Genomic DNA, 12,846 nt, shown 5'->3' with positions numbered 1-12,846 from the left:
AAGCAAACCCCAGTTGTTTACATCGTACGATGGAAAAAATGCATGAAATCCCAGAACAGTAAGAAGGCAAAAGTCACGTCTTAGAAAGATCAAGATGAATTATTACATTTCAGTTATTCCTTTTGCGAGAGACTACTGACTCTGAATATATACCTGTTATCCACTGCCTCATAATGACTCTATGGAAAGAATCCATGCTGAGTGAGTCAGCTGAAGTAAAACGTTTTTCCTTGTAAATATGAAGTCATACGACCTTGACTGCAATTACACACAGACTGAGATTTATTGAAAGATGAGGAGAAAACGAGAAAACGAACGCCATCGTTAATCAACTGAAGAAGTCCAGCCAATTGCTTATAATCTGTGATGGAGTGCTGGTTAAACACGTTTTACTTTCTGTTTATATGCATTCTTTCTTTCACTTCTTCTTGTCATTACTAGAAACCGGATGTTAGGCATTTTTCAGTGTTAAGAAATACAACAAAACTGAACGAGTGGAAGGGGTTATGCTTCAATTTTAGCAAAACGGGACACGGTGGCTTAAAGGTAGAGCAATTAGCTGTGATAAGTGGGGTCCCTGGTTACGATACCCGCCCAAGTAAGTTTCCGATGGACAACATCGTGTCGGGATACTTCCGTTTCCTCCCACATTGTCGTTCCATCATCATTCACTTGCGTTAGTCATCCGTCTCCCTTAGCCTGAAGGACATAATCGTGGAGCGTTAAAATATTTCATTTCTTCGTATAGTAAAATTTATTTTGCCTATTTCGCTCTATATCGGCTATATTATTGATTGATTGCCGAATGTAGCCTATTCTAGTTAAATAATAAAATAATAATAATAAATATTATTATTATTATTAGTAGTAGTAGAAGTAGTAGTTGTTGTTGTTGTAATATTAAGATAATAAGACAAAGAATATAATAAATGTTTTTTTAAATTAATTTGTTGTTCTTAAAAAAAGCACTCTCTTCTCTTTCAACTCTCTATCCACTTATTAATCATTGGACAGGAAATGGAATTGGGAATCAATTAAGCATCCCAAAAATTAAGCATTAGAGTGGAAATGAAATATATATAATCAATTAAGCGTTTCAATAATTAAGCATTAGAGTAAAAATCGAATATGCAATCAATTGAGCGTCCTAATAATTAAGCATTAAATTAAAAATGGAATCACCGTGTTGATAGAAGGAAAGGCAAACGGAAAACCAGGAAGAGGAAGACCAAGGATAAAATATCTAGACGTAGTTACGAAGAACAGGCATTATCAAAGTATAAAACAGCTCTCCCAGAAAGAGAAAAGTTTTAAAATTTCCATGTTGCCCGCCAACCTATGGTTGGGTTGAGGTGAACAAGGAGAAGCAATCAATTAAGCAGTACATTGAAAATGGAATATGCAATCAATTAAGCATCCCACTAATTAAGTTTTAGAGTGAAAACGAAATATAAAATCAATTAAGTGTTCCAATAATTACGGGTTAGAGTAAATATACAGTATGCAATCAATTAAACATCCAAGGGGAATACAGAAGGTGCAGAGATCACACCAACAGAGAATTATAGAAGACCACAGAAAACTGGGTAAACTACTCGTGCAAAGAAATCGAGGAAAATATACTCAAAGGCAACTCAGAAATGTCATAGGGAAAGGTTAGAAAACAGTTCAGTGAGAAAAAGGAACGCACAGGCATTATCATAGACAAGGACGTAACAACGCTAATAGAAGAGGAGCAGATAACAAGAAGATGGAAGGAATACATTGAAGAACTCTACAAGGGAGACAGAGTGAAAGAAGAAGAGATAGAGAAGGAAGAAGACGTCGATGAAAATGTATTAGGACCATCAATTTTACAGTGCGAATTTGACAATACTTTGGAGAAAATGCAACATGGTAATGCCCCAGGAATGGATCAAATACCAACGGAAGTGATTAAGAATCTCGGAATAGCAACAAAGAAGAAACTAATCTTATTAATGAAATGTACATCTCAGGAAAAATATCAAGAGACTTCGAGAAAAGCATATTGGTACCTTCCCAAAGAGGAAAGGCACATGGAAATGCGAAGAACACAGAACATTAAGTTTGGTTTCCCATGCATCAAAAATACTGCGCAAAATTATCGCACAACGAATAGAAAGGAAAATCGAAGAACGGGTATCGGAGGACCAGTTTGGATTAAGGAGAAAAAGGGGAACAAGAGAAGCAATACTGAGACTACGGTTGATCATGGAACAGCAGAAATTGATCATTTTCGCACATCAAAATAAACAAATTGTGATATCATTTGTAGATATAGGGAAAGCTTTTGACAACGTAGATTGGAATATCATATTCAGAGCAAAGAAGAATCTAAAAGTGGATTACATAGACAGAATAATGATATACGAACTTATAGGAATCAGACAGCTGTTATAGGATGAGATCAGAAGTAAGCAAGAATAAGTAAAGGAGTGAGGCAAGGATGTGGACTTTCACCTCTCCTGTTCAACGTCTATATACAAGAGGCTATGAAAGAATTCTTTGAGGAAAACGAGAAATGCGTAAAAGTAAATGGTCAGGTTTTCAGCACAATAACGTTTGCTGATGACATAGCATTGATAGCGAAGAACGATGAGTATTTGCAGGAAGCACTTTCAAACTTGAACGACCAACTGGGAAAACATGCAAAATGAAGATAAATAAGAAGAAAACCAAAATGATAAAGTGCGCAAGAGCAGGGCAAGAAGGGGCAAACGTATGGCTAGATGAAGAGAAAATCGAAGACGTTAAGACGTTCCCCTGTTTAGGAAGTCTAATACCCTCGGATGGAAGAAGTGAAAAAGATACAAGTTCCAGAATAGCACAGGCTAAACAAGGATTCTATAGGAAAAGAGGACTACTAACATCAAGAAATGTGTCGCTGGACGTTCGTAAACAATTTGTTAAGACAGTGGTAGGAGTGTGGCGCTTTACGGATCAGAGACATGGACATTGTGAAAAACAGAAATATTCAAGCTGGAGGTATTGAAAATACAAGAACCGAAAGGAAAATGAATGAAGACGTACTAAAGGAAGCTAATAAAGGACGACAGATCATGAAGATAATAGGAAAAATTAGAAACAGCATGCTTGGCCATTTTATTTCGATGGATAACCGTGCTGATAGAAGGAAGGCAGAAGGAAAACCAGGAAGAGGAAGACCAAGGATAGAATATCTAGATGCAATTACGAAGAAGAGGCCTTATCAAAATATAAAACAGCTCTCCCAAGCGAGAAAAAAGTTTTAGAATTTCCATGTTGCCCACCAACCTATGGTTGAGGTGAACAAGAAAAAGCAATCAATTAAGCATTACATTGAAAACGGAATATGCAATCAAATAAGCACCGCAATAATTAAGCATAAGAGTGAGTAATATGAAATCAATTAAAATCTTCATAATTAAGCATTAGAGTGAAAATGGTATATAGAATCAATTAAAAATTCCAATAATTAAGCATTAGAGTGAAAATGGAATATGTAATCAATTAAGCATATTCCATTTCCACTTAAATCTCTTTACTAAAACCAGAAATGGTGGAAGTCTGTCATGACTTCCAGTTTCATTATTAATGGAGAAAACATCACGTCATACAAATGAAACTTTTTCACGTAGTGTACACATGACACTGTAACTTGTTACAATACTAGAAGTATTCGAATATGTACTTGACGTATACTGTGTGACCGGAAGAGACCACCTTGAATAATTGTGAACTGAAAAATTTATTACTTTTCCATTTCGTAATAAATTTGTATTCTTTATTTAAATAATATACATTTAACTACAAAAGACATAGACAATTGAGTCACTTTCATTTTTCACTTGAATTATTGCAAAACATATCATCATTATCATCATCATAGCTATTCTGCCATTATTGGCAGGTTACTTGTTGCAACTGAGAAGCTTCGATCTCATTGTCTTGACCCAGCAATTTTCTATTTTAATACTTTCCTTCAACTACAGTCTCCTTCGCTCCCTCCCTCGTTTTCCTTCCCCATACTCTATAGCACGTCCCTCATAATACAGTTCCTCCTCAGCCAATATCCCAACCAGTTTCTCTTCCTCCTCTTGACAGTATCTAAAATTCTAAACGGCACCCATTAGAAAAAAAAATAAAGGTCATCGCCTAGGTTGTACACTATCATCATACGTAAACGAAGGTAAACAATATTACATTTAGAAACATACATTGTATTTCCTTTACTATTGGCGCATTGTAGAATTTATTATCTTTTATCTCCAGAGTAACATTTAACTATGAAAAGCATGAGATTTGTTAAAAGCAAGACTTGCAAGACTCTTGCATGCAAGACCAAGACCAAGACCCGGGTGGTCTTGGCCTTGGTCTTGGTCTTGCATTTGCTCATCACTAGTGTGAACAGCAAACTCCTTATTAATAAAAGAAACTTTTATAACAAGAACATTTTATGCTGTTTAGTATTTCTTTATCTACTGTCCGTCTTCTGATAACTCTGCAGTCGTTTGAACTTACCGCCAAGCTGTACAAGTGGAGCAAGGTCGACAGTGTCAAGTATTAAGTTGCCTATTGTATGAACCTGCCCGAGGCTTAGACTAACTTCAACGTGAAGGATTACAGTTCCCTCGGAAGTTCGAAAAAGCCGAAGTAAATCTGCGAAAAGCGTTTCAAGACACTGACAACCTGTCAAATAGTTATACCAGATTGCACAATCAAATGAAACTGCCATAAGAGACCTACCTATTCACAATATTTCTACGCTCTGATGATATTTTTAGCGTTTTTTTTTTTTCCTAAAGTGCGTGATGGAGGGAAATTACAGCACCTGTTATGTGGGTCTCCAGCTGATGTACTTAGATGTGATTGAAAAAGGTTGTGACATCCCGAAAAACGTTGAAGTCATGCTGGAGTGATATGAAAAGGCCCGTGCCCATACATAATTACGAAGAGCACATACTTCTTTTTCATTAACCAAAAATCACGCTGCCTGAACTACTAATCACTCGATAGCAAACTAGCAAACCCGATAAATAGCATTTTCAAGAGCCACCCCAAAGAAGTTGCAAACAATTATCGCAGAAAAGCAAAATAATATGGGTATTTTAAGTTGTTAAACATGCGGAAGGTGGCGCCATTTGCATGCTCAAGATTGGACTAAGATTCATATATATCAGGTACTCCCTTACTACATAAACCCAAGGTCAGCCACCCTCAGGTAAATGATTTTGGGTCTAATGGAATAAGAATTTGAGACCTAATGTCAACAAACGTTTTACTCCTACACGCTTTTACCAAGATTGAAACAGCCTAACGTCCCTTAAAAGAAAAAGTCCCTCCGAGGGACGTCCAAGGTCGTAAAATAAAAATAATGGTAGGAGGGAAGATAAACGGGCCCTCGGATTTTCGGTTCAAAATTGATCACAACGTCTTCCTTAGGTCCCAAATAGTGTTTCCTGAAAATTTCAGACCGCCGAAACTTCAAAAAGGTGCCCAAAATTACGACAGAATTTACCACATATGGGCAGGGAAGATAAACGGGCAGTCCGATTTTCGGTTAAAAATTGATCACAACGTCTTCCTTAGGTCCCAAATAGTGTTTCCTGAAAATTTCAGACCGCGGAAACTTCAAAAAAGTGCCCAAAATTACTATATAATTTACCATATATGGGCAGGGAAGATAAACGGGCTCTCGGATTTTCGGTTCAAAATTGATCACAACGTCTTCCTTATGTCCCAAATAGTGTTTCCTGAAAATTTCAGACCGCGGAAACTTCGAAAAGGTGCCCAAAATTACGACACAATTTACCATATATGGGCAGGGAAGATAAACGGGCCCTCCGATTTTCGGTTCAAAATTGATCACAACGTATTCCTTATGTCCCAAATAGTGTTTCCTGAAAATTTCAGACCGCGGAAACTTCAAAAAAGAGCCCAAAATTACTATATAATTTACCATATATGGGCAGGGAAGATAAACGGGCCCTCCGATTTTCGGTTCAAAATTGATCACAACGTCTTCCTTAGGTCCCAAATAGTGTTTCCTGAAAATTTCAGACCGCGGAAACTTCAAAAAAGTGCCCAAAATTACTATATAATTTACCATATATGGGCAGGGAAGATAAACGGGCCCTCCGATTTTCGGTTCAAAATTGATCACAACGTCTTCCTTATGTCCCAAATAATGTTTCCTGAAAATTTCAGACCGCGGAAACTTTAAAAAGGTGCCCAAAATTACTATATAATTTACCATATATGGGCAGGGAAGATAAACGGGCCCTCCGATTTTCGGTTCAAAATTGATCACAACGTCTTCCTTAGGTCCCAAATAGTGTTTCCTGAAAATTTCAGACCGCGGAAACTTCAATAGGGTGCCCAAAATTACGACACAAGGGTGCCCAAAATTACGACATATATGGGCAGGGAAGATAAACGGGCCCTCCGATTTTTGGTTAAAAATTGATCACAACGTCTTCCTTAGGTCCCAAATAGTGTTTTCTGAAAATTTCAGACCGCGGAAACTTCAAAAAGTGCCCAAAATTACTATAGAATTTACCATATATGGGCAGGGAAGATAAACGGGCCCTCCGATTTTCGATTTAAAATTGATCAGAACGTCTTCCTTAGGTCCCAAATAGTGTTTCCTGAAAATTTCAGACCGCGGAAACTTTAAAAAGGTGCCCAAAATTACTATATAATTTACCACATATGGGCAGGGAAGATAAACGGGCCCTCCGATTTTCGGTTCAAAATTGATCACAACGTCTTCCTTAGGTCCCAAGTAGTGTTTCCTGAAAATTTCAGACCGCGGAAACTTCAATAGGGTGCCCAAAATTACGACAGAATTTACCATATATGGGCAGGGAAGATAAACGGGCCTTCGGATTTTCGGTTCAAAATTGATCACAACGTCTTCCTTACGTCCCAAATAGTGTTTACTGAAAATTTCAGACCGCGGAAACTTCAAAACGGTGCCCAAGATTAGGATATAATTTACCATATATGGGCAAGGAAGGTAAACGGACCCTCAGAATTTAGGTTCAAAATTGATCAGTACGTCTTCCTTAGGTCCCAAATAGTGTTTCCTGAAACATTCAGACCGCAGAAACTTCAAAAAGGTGCCCAAAATTACGACAGTTTACCATATATGGGCAGGGATGATAAACGGGCCCTCGGACTTTTGGTTCAGAATTGATCAGAGCGTCTTCCTTAGGTTCCAAATGGGGTTTTCTAAAAATTTTAGACCGCGTAAACTTCAAAAAGGTGCCCAAAATTAGGATAGAATTTACCGTATATGGGCAAGGAAGATAAACGGGCCCTCAGGTTTTAGGTTCAAAATTGATCACAACGTCTTCCTTAGGTCCCAAAGTGTGTTTCCTAAAATTTTAAGACCGCGCAAACTTCAAAAAGGTGAACAAGGTTACGACAGAATTTAGCAGATATGGGCAAAGATAAACGGGCCCTCAAATTTTAGGTTCGAAATTGATCACGACGTCATTCTTAGGTCCTAAATAGTATCTCCAGAAAATTTCACACCGCGGAAACTTCAAAAAGGTGCCCACAATGACGACCGAATTTACTATATGGGTTGTGTAGATAAACGGACCCTCGGATTTTTGGTTCGAAACTGATCACAATGTTCTCCTTAGGTCTCAAATGGGGTTTCAGCGTTCTGAAATTTTCTACAAACACTATTTGGCACTTCAACACCACATTGAGATCAAATTTGAACCCAAAAGCTGCGAACCCTTTTATCTAACCTGTCTATACGAGTATAGAGGGTACATTGTATAATAATTTTGGGTACCTCTTGAAATTACCCAAAATCCGAGGGCCCGTTTATCTTCCCTGCTCATATATGGTAAATTCTATCCTAATTTTGGGCACCTTTTACAAGTTTCCGCAGTCTGAAATTTTTAGGAAACCCCATTTGGGACCTATGGAAGACGTTGTGATCAATTTTGAACCGAAAATCCGAGGGCCCGTTTATCTTCCCTGCCGATATATGGTAAATTCTGTCGTAATTTTGGTCACCTTTTTTAAGTTTTCGCGGTCTGAAATTTTCAGGAAACACTATTTGGGACCTGAGGAAGACGTACTGATCAATTTTGAACCTAAATTCTGAGGGCCCGTTTAGCTTCCTTGCCCATATATGGTAAATTCTATCCTAATTTTGGGCACCTTTTTGAATTTTGCGCGGTCTGAAATTTTCAGGAAACACTATTTGGGACATAAGGAAGACGTTGTGATCAATTTTGAACCGAAAATCGGAGGGCCCGTTTATCTTCCCTGCCCATATATGGTAAATTGTGTCGTAATTTTCGGCACTTTTTTGAAATTTCCGCGGTCTGAAATTTTCAGGAAACACTATTTGGGACCTAAGGAAGACGTTGTGATCAATTTTGAACCGAAAATCGGAGGGCCCGTTTATCTTCCCTGCCCATATATGGTAAATTGTGTCGTAATTTTGGGCACCTTTTTGAAGTTTCCGCGGTCTGAAATTTTCAGGAAACACTATTTGGGACCTAAGGAAGACGTTCTGATCAATTTTGAACCGAAAATCCGAGGGCCCGTTTATCTTCCCTGCCCATATATGGTAAATTATATAGTAATTTTGGGCACTTTTTTGAAGTTTCCGCGGTCTGAAATTTTCAGGAAACACTATTTGGGACCTAAGGAAGACGTTGTGATCAATTTTGAACCGAAAATCGGAGGGCCCGTTTATCTTCCCTGCCCATATATGGTAAATTGTGTCGTAATTTTGGGCACCTTTTTGAAGTTTCCGCGGTCTGAAATTTTCAGGAAACACTATTTGGGACCTAAGGAAGACGTTGTGATCAATTTTGAACCGAAAATCGGAGGGCCCGTTTATCTTCCCTGCCCATATATGGTAAATTATATAGTAATTTTGGGCACCTTTTTAAAGTTTCCGCGGTCTGAAATTTTTAGGAAACACTATTTGGGACATAAGGAAGACGTTGTGATCAATTTTGAACCGAAAATCCGAGGGCCCGTTTATCTTCCCTGCCCATATATGGTAAATTGTGTCGTAATTTTGGGCACCTTTTTGAAGTTTCGGCGGTCTGAAATTTTCAGGAAACACTATTTGGGACCTAAGGAAGACGTTGTGATCAATTTTTAACCGAAAATCGGAGGGCCCGTTTATCTTCCCTCCTACCAAAATAATAAAGGTAGATGGAACATGATATAGAAGCGCTATTTTTTGCTGCTTTTAAGACACTTCTGCGTTATTTAAAGGATAATTTCTGATAGAGAGTGGTGGTATACAACTCAAGTTTATGCCTAAAAGAAAAAAAAGAGGAAATTCAAATTAAGCATTGTGTTGAAGTATAATTTCATTATTATATTGTTCAAAAAAAACCCATAGTTTAACGTAATATTCAGTCAGTAGAAGTCATTATGGATTATATATAATCCAAAGTTCGGGGCAATTCATACTGTACCACTATCTACAATTACGTTTAATATTCTTAAACATATATCCACATTTATTATATGGCATGATTAGCTAGGAGAAGGTTGCCTACCATGTAGTGTCAAGGGAAGTAGAAATTGTATATGAAAATTAAATTCTGTATTCCAAATGTCGCTTGTCATGCGTTTCAATATTTTTCTTTAACAACACTTTTCTGTCAATAAAATATAATCAGATAGAACACAGTGAGTGACCCATTGAATATTTATATTGCAGTAACACAAACAGAGATAATAATTCTTATACGCAATATCACCTACAGACAACAATAGCCAAAGAATACGGAATGTGATTATTATGTTGATGAAGTATAAATATTTAACTAATATTGATATTTCGTGTTCATGTGCGTCTCATAACAAGCAGGTTGCATGATTAACCTTAATACACCGTTAACATGACACATGCGAAACAGCATTATCAAGATATGTAGCGACGAAAGCAGGTATGTTACAAGGTACTTTAAATACTACAATTTCCGTAGTAAAACATTAGTTGACATTTTTAAAGCAATTTGACACCATCAGGCTTTTAGAGACTAGTTTTGTAGGTAGTTTAGCTCATATAAAAAAATATTTTTCAGTGTTCCAAATGCTAATTGAAATGTCGGAGTCCGCCACAAAAATGTATCCACTCTTTGTCATCCTGTTTCAGAATACTGGCATTCTGAAATTTAAGTATGTTGTAGTATAGTACTGTCACTGGAGAAGCGTGCCTGAAAATGTTACGTTATCAAGTGTACGTGCGTTTTATGGAGACGACGAGGTCTTTTTCCAACAGGATGGGGACCCACCCCACTACCACCTGGAAGTACGAGCTTTCCTAGATGACAATCTGCAGGGACATTGGATTGAACGAAAAGGGTCCATTGAGTTCCCTCCCCGTTCCCCATATCTTATCCACATGGACTTCTTGTGGGGAACTGTAAAAGATGAAGTTTATCGAAGCAAGCCGTGAACGTTCTAGAACCTTCGCCAGAAGACTACCGACACATGTGCATCGATCTCCATTGATACATTGACCGCTGTAGCTCCAGTGACCGCTGGTCGTTTTGTTAGGTGTTTAGCCGCCAAGGGCCAACATTTTGAACATCTAATGTAAGCATATGCTTACTTGAAGGTTTGTAATACATGTTTGAACAATAATTAAATGTAATTAAGAAAATGATACATAGTTTTTCTTTATAAAGAGTGTATACATTTTTCTGGCGGGCTCTGTATTTAAGATATTATATTTAGTCGAAATAAATTCACAAGTTAAATGCAGAGAGGAATTATATAGAAATAAAAAATATAATTAAATACATACGCCATTATGTCAGATATAGGATACAAGGCAATATAAATATATTTCTGCTTTAATTTCTGAATGTAATTACCCTGATATTCGAATTCTTCAGACTGAGTATAATCCCTGAAAAATCACATCCGTTCTTAAAAGATGGCTGGATTCAAACCTACAACTTTGTAGTTTCAAAGTTAGAATATCGTGCTTCGTTACTTAGGACTTGTTTTGATAATCCTGTCTCTTCAATCGCATAAAGCTAGTAACCGTCGTTCTTTCAGAAAAAATGTTCCGGGTGGGGCATACTTACTATTCCGGGGGGCGTACGCCTGGTACTATTCAATTTATTATTATATTAAAGACGTATTATTTTGGTCTCCTCAGTGGGGGCACCCTCAGAGCTCCATGGGGCAGTGCCCCCCAAAAAAAACATGTCTGAAAGAAACACTAACTAGTAACCTGTTGAAGTTATAGTTCTGGAAAATATAGTTTTAACATTTACAGTTATAGTCTCGGGTATATATAGAATGCTCGATCTTCTCTAAAATGCAGATCACGTAAATATACGGAGTCTATTTCAAAATTTATTTCCAAGGTCATTTTCCGTACAGTTACGGAGCTAGCAGTCCTGAGTAATATAAATGATAGTTTCTCATTCCGTCACTAGATGGTGGTAAAATGCTCATAATCGTTCTATGGTCAGACAGGTGTTTTCATTTTGTATGACACCTATCTTGTCATTAAAAAAAAAAAAAAAAAAAAAAATCTGATTTATGATGAAACTTCCAAGGAAGGAATGTCCTTGTAATGTAACGTAGTGTAAATGAGAATAAAGAGGAGGATTCATACTTTCCAACAGTCTATGATACATGTATTACACATTTCTAGATTTTGATATGATTTTTTAAAAATGTAGCAAAAATGGCCAGCGTTCTTTGGATGGCCTGCGACCTAAAGGTTAGCACTGTAAGTGTTAAACTACACCGCGTCACCTGAATTGGCGTATAGCGTCAGCTCGCAGTGCGCTGTTACTAAGCCTTCAGGGATGAATCTAATCATTCACAATTATTGATTTTGTCCGTATTTGTGGACAATTATGAATGATTTGATTCGTCACTAAAGGTTTGTTAACAGCGAACTGTGAGCTTATTGGCTGACACCATACGCCAATTCGGGTGACACGGAGTGTAGTAATTAGTATTCATTCAAGTTTTGCTTGGCAAAAGAAGGGCGGAGCGAGAGGAGACCCCCCCCCCCACTGATATAAGTAATTTCAAGTTTTTCATTAGTGTACTGTTATATCATTGATCAAAATGTATGTAGAGGATTAACCATTTATCATTTCCAGTTAGAGGGAACCACTGATTTAATAATTCCATCCGTTTATTTAGTTACTATTTTATGAAATCAAATTTTATTTCGGTATCGTTGTTCTAGTCTTGACAACTTTTCGGCCTTAAAAGATAAAATTTTGGAAATTGTTGATTTCGTAGGGACCGCCGCAACTTACTCCTTCAGCATTCTTTTGACTATTAGAAATTGTTAAGAGGATCTTAGTAATTTCACACGAATAGTGAAGTTATTTACGAAACAATGTGAGTTTTTCAATACGTCTGCGAAGTTTTGTGACAATATGTCTGAATTTACATATACACAGTGAATTTATGAAGTAGGGACAATTATTTGTAATAACCCAATAAATTATATTGTATGATATGTGTGTGTCACTATAATATATACTAACGTAAATTGAATAGTAGTGAAGTAGGCTAGACCAACTACTTTTTTATTACGAAATTGAAAAAATGAAATGAAATCTTTAAGTTTTACGTCCCACGATTATGCCGGCTAGGCTAAAGGAGACGGTGATGATGAGAAATGAATGAAATGGTGGAATGAAGAAAGTGGATGGAAACGGAAGAATCCCGAGGAAACCCACGCACACAGTGTTTGTTCGCCACAAAGTTCACTTGGCGCGAGCTGGAATCGAACCAGAGACCCCATGCACCAGAGATGAACGCTCTACCACCGCGTCCCCTATTACGAAATTGAGTTACACATAC

The sequence above is a fragment of the Thermobia domestica genome, chromosome 8 (assembly GCF_964235325.1).
Source record: "Thermobia domestica chromosome 8, izTheDome1.hap1.1, whole genome shotgun sequence".
Taxonomy (NCBI): Eukaryota; Metazoa; Arthropoda; class Insecta; order Zygentoma; family Lepismatidae; genus Thermobia; species Thermobia domestica.
The sequence above is the reverse complement of the archived record's forward strand: the minus strand, read 5'-3'. Positions refer to the sequence as shown.